Raw genomic sequence first — 5,621 nt, forward strand, 5'->3', positions numbered from 1 at the left:
TCCATGTCTTTGATTCTTTGCAGCAGAACAATTTTAAAACAATGTTATTAAGGGCTGGGAATGTGGTTCAGCGGTAGAGTACTTGCCTTGCATGCATGAAGCCCTGATTTCTCAGTACCACATAAACAGAAAAAGTCAGAAATGGCGCTGTGGTTCAAGTAGTAGAGCACTATCCTTGAGCTGAAGAGCTGAGGGAGAGTGCCTAGGCCCAGAGTTAAGGCCACACAATTGGCAAAAACAAATACAAACTAACTAAAAAAACAACAATGTTAATTCCTTTTATTCTATGTTGGCCTTCACATGGCACATTATTATCTTTTGTAATACTCTCAACTAGAGGTTTATAGACAATTTTATATGAATAAAAAACACACTGGAAAAAGCAAGGGACAGAGTTTCCTTCAAGCCTTGGGATTCTTTTCTTGTACAGTAAAAAGGAATGCAGAAGTTAATTTGAACTGTATCATTCCTCTATGTTCAATTCCTCTCCTAGGCTCAGTTTCCACAAAGTCCAGTAACAATCATTGGTGCTTCTTGAGGTCTAAGGAATGTTTTCGGGCTTCATTGAACTAACACTAGGACACTTTTGGGCATGAGGTAACAGGTGTTTCAGAGACAACTTAGAGAAAATATAAAATTTATATTGCTTATAAATACATTATCCATGAGTACATTTAGTTCAAACTTCATAATTGCTCTGCAAATTAAGCCAAATTTTAAGTGGGAAGAATGTCCTCAGATCATTCTTTTTTTGAGTATATGTGCTGTGCATTATTTCCCTAGTGCACATGAGTTAACAGTAAGAGAAACATTTGCAATAATAGGAGAAAGAGAAGTTCCGTGTTTAAGTATAAGGGTTCAATACACTATAGAAGACTACAAATAAGACAACATCGAAACAATAAAGCCAAGTCCAGTATGTAGATTTATGGGAGTGTTCCTAAGTGGAACATGAAGTATGAGGCCTTTCCCTTTCTAAATCACGCTTGCTAATCACACAAATTTTTAAAAAGTAGAATGGAAGAATAATTCTGGTTCCAATTCAAGTCAACTATAAGGGCATGGATTTAACTGGAAAAAAAGTCCATCTTGAGAGAGCAGGGATTATAATAGTAATGAACTAGTGGCTAAGATCGCATTTATTTTTCTTTACTTGCATTTTGTTGTTGTTGTTTGTCTTGGCACTTGAACTCTGGGCCTGGGCGCTGTCTCTCTGCTATTCAGCTCAAGGCTACTGTTCTACCACTTGAGCCACAGTGCCACTTCCAGTTTTCTTGTAGTTAATTGGAGAAAAGAGTCTCTTGGACTTTCCTACCTGGGCTGGCTTTGAACCCCAATCCTCAGATCTCTCCACCACCTGGCTTAAGATCACATTTCTAACAGTGTACACTCAGCATATGCAATGTGTATGTTCATCTATCTTTCTATGAAAATTTGAGTTAAAAATCTGGACTACAGCTTAGGCTTTTCACTCACAAAAATGTTTGTAGTTTAAAAGTTGATACTTCTGGAGAAATAAAACCTAAAAATGTAAAGGAATCTGGGAAGTTCAGTTTGCATGCAGCCTGAGCCGAACAGTCTTTGCCACACTACCAGCCAAAACCTGGATTGGAAGAATGTCTCAGGTGATAGAATACCAGTCATGAACAAGATTGATGAATAAGAGCTTGAGGCTTTTGCATACATACATACAAACACACACATACACACAGAGGCACTTATATGTGCACACACAAATACACAAATGAAACAACTCTTACAATATTTAGAAAAGTTTTAAAAAAGCAATAGAAAATATGTCCTGAGTAAGAATTAAGAGATAAATTTTAATATTAGAAAGTCCTCAAGTGAACTTTCTTCAAAAAAGTTTGAGACTATTACATAGGTAGGGACGAGAGATAGTAAGAGAGTCAAGTAATTATTATTAAAAGGATCAAATGAATCAGAGATACCAGCAGGTGCATCTGAAAATGATCATATCCTGTGTCAAATTTAGAAGATCTTTGAAAATAGTACATAAACACTCTGAGCAGTCAGTCTACTGGATAATATCATTGGAGAAGTTCAGATTTGCTAGTCTATGTCTAGATTAAATAAACCAACAAACCATGGCAAGGCAATGTGATACAAGCCTGGAATTCTAGCACTCAGACTAAGGCAGGAGATTAGAGAGTAGAATTAAATAGCGATACCTTCCCTGGAACAGGTAGTATAATTTTGGCTAATCAAACATACGAAACAACAAGAAACGAATACACAGTTGCAAGTTTGGGCTAATTTTGTCATTATGTTTTGAAAAGTCAACTTTCCTATTGAAATGTAACTAGTGTATAATCTTCAGTTGTGTTTTAAATGCTCTCTTCATTACAGAATATTCCCAGATTCAAAATGGCTCATGATTCCCATCCAAAATTTGAAAAAGTAAGTAAGCATCATTCTGTTGGATTCTAAAGAAATGAGGAAGGATTACAAAATCTTAAATCTAGAGAAATAGCAAAGTTCATCAAATGCAGGACTTTGTAGATATTTCTAAATTGGAATTTAGAGTTAACATAAATATTTTAGTTTTGTTTGTAATTTAATATTTTATAGGATACTACAAAATTCTTTTTAAGTAGAGGGTTTAATTGACAAATTTACAAATGTTTCTGGCATTCTATTTGCCTAGAATATGCTTTCAAAAGAGTTATAATTAGATCTTAGTTAATAGATAATTCCAACAGTTCATGTATAAGCTGATAATGTAAATAATCTAGACAGAGTTGCCAACAAATCAATATTAATTTATAAATATAGAAAAAATTGCAATTTTTGAGGGTTTTGTATGACATTGTATGAAGAGAATAATTGTGTGACATCTTCTTTCTTCTACCTATATGTAACACAGGAAGCAAGTTCCTTAATTACGTGCCTCTGTATACAATGAGAAAAATGCTACATTTGGGATTTGTTTTTGTTTTATTGGTTTGTCCTAGGGCTTGAGATCTGGGCCTGGAAACTGTCTCTGAGCCTGTTTATACTCAAGGATCGTGCGCTACCACTTCAATCTCAGTGCCACTTGTGTCTGACTTTTTCTGAGTTTATTGGAGATTTCAACCATAATCTTCTGACCTTAGCATCCTGAATATCTGTGATAGTTTAAAAAAGTATAAATATAAATAACATTTGCAAGTGTTCTCATCTCAAGAATCTCACTAGGGGAAAAATGATGCAACCCAGTTTATTGTAGTATTCTTTCCAGAACAAGGAGAGCAACACATTATCAGAGGTGTAGTATTTTTCACAATAGAGATAAGCTATTCATGATGTGAATTAAGGGAATTTTAAGGTGCACTTTATAAGTTGGAAACTATTGGACTAGGATGACTCTATGGCATAAATCCTGGGATTGATGGTCATAGAAATAATAGCTTACTCTGATAAAATTTGCTTACTCTTGAAGAATTAATTACAGAAGCTTCATAATTTTTTCCTCTACCAGAATGTGGCTATTTTTCTGTTGACTTCTCAATTTGTAACACTCCATTGGAAACTGCATCTATTGCAAAATTACATAACATGCAAACAGGTACTGTTTTGAATCTCTCAGATATGGAATGTTCAGAATTTGAAAATGAGTATTTATTAGTCATAGGAGTTTTGAGGAACACATATATTCTGTCCTCTTAACAACTTATTTACTTTTAAAACTTATGGGTTTCCATAGAATTAAACTGTTTTCGGTTTTAGTATGAGAAAGTACTAAATTTACTCTTTTTTCAAAATATTGGCAAGTTTATTGTGAAAATATTGTCTAGTTGGATAACATTCAAGTTGATGACTCTCTGATAAAAAAGGAGTAATCGATTCAAATTAGATGCCAAATAGTATTGATTTTTAAAAAGTTGCTACATAAAATAAAGAATAATATTTACTATACAATACAGTGAAATTATATTTTATGCAGCTTATTTTTTAATTTAATTTTATTGTCAAATTGATGTACAATGGGGTTACAGTAATTGTAAGGTAGTGAATACATAACTTTTCAAACTTGTTACCCCCTTTCATTTTTCTCACAGTTTTCTTTCACCTCAATACTCCTCACAAGTTGTAATGTACATTTCCAACATATTGTCTTGTGAGTAATGCTATTGCATTGTCTTGCTCTTTGTCCTTTGTGTCGCCATTTTGTTGTTCCTGTTCCCTTCCCTAATTAAGGTAAATGTATACACAATACACAGGCTACCAAAATCAAATAGAGGCGGGGACAAACCATAGGGGGAAAACCCCAAAGAAAATAGAAATCATATAGTACATTAAAAACAACTGCAAACAAAATCTCTGTATTCATATCTTGGAGTTCATTTTGCTCAGCATCAGCTTATATGTTCATATATACACATAAAGCCACAGGAAAATAATAGTTGCATGGACACTATATCATGTGAACAACATGTTACAGTTTTTGATGTTAAAGGTTGAATTAGGTTTGGGGAAAACGTGATTTTGATAAAGGAATTTCAAAAGAGTTTAAAAATTATGACAGGCATATTTTAATTGTTCAAACTTTTTAACAACTTAGCCTATTAAGAAAATTGCCTGGGAAAATAGGTTTTCATGCAAAGAAACTATGGAGACTTAGTTGAGAGGGAGAAAAGTGGGTAAAAATAGCTCATTTTCACACTAAACAAACTTCAGAAACCTTACTGTAAATCCTGTAGGTTCCCTTGAGAATTGTCCTTACCCAGGAAATATACTCTCACTGTGTGAAATTCAAAGTTCTTAAAAAAAACTTAGACATCAAAATTTGTGAATTGAACTTTAATTACCAAAATTATTCTTTGAAAAAGATAATTTGAGTCAAAATATTTAGGCAGAAAGTGCCCTCCAAAATGAAAGAAGGTATTGGGTTCACACTTTTCTGTTTGTAACACTTTCCCCAATGTCTTTGCACGTGAAGCACTGAAACACAGAAAAAAAATCTGATTGGATACTCCAATGATTACACATTTATAAGCAGCTCACAAAAATAATATCCTTATCAACATGAGGTAGTGAAGACTTCTCATTACATAAGCCAAAAAGTTTGGGATCAGAAAAGAATTGAGAAAATTGAAAGGGTAAGCAAACAATGTTCTTACAAGCCCTATCTAAGCATATTGACTTCAGCAGTGGAGGGAGGCCAGAAATTTTGATATAGATTGTCTTAATATTTTTGCTACCTAAAGTGATTTTACAGAGCCTATATGGCTCACTGCAATGCAGAATAGACTGAATGAAGACAGGAAAATAAATTCTATGTTCAAATGAGGCAACTTCAAAGAGTTTTAAAAGAGAAACCATGAAGATATAGCGGGGCAGGGTGAGGAGGAGATCTTTTAGACTTTCAGCTTCACTGGACTTGAGGCCAAGAAGCTGTGCTTAATTGGAAATTAGGCAAGAGCTAAGAGGAGGACATAGATTTAGGACATAGAAGCATTGTCCTTTGTAACAGACACTGTCACCCAGGGTATGGATCATTTAACTCTATTATTTTCCATACATCTTGCTGAGCAAGTGCAAGACTAAGAGAAAAATAATCTATTGAAATAATTTTGCAAAGAATAACTTCACTGATCCTGATATGGTATCTAAGGAGA

The sequence above is a fragment of the Dipodomys spectabilis genome, unplaced genomic scaffold (assembly GCF_019054845.1).
Source record: "Dipodomys spectabilis isolate Male_0828 unplaced genomic scaffold, ASM1905484v1 ptg000320l, whole genome shotgun sequence".
Lineage (NCBI taxonomy): Eukaryota > Metazoa > Chordata > Mammalia > Rodentia > Heteromyidae > Dipodomys > Dipodomys spectabilis.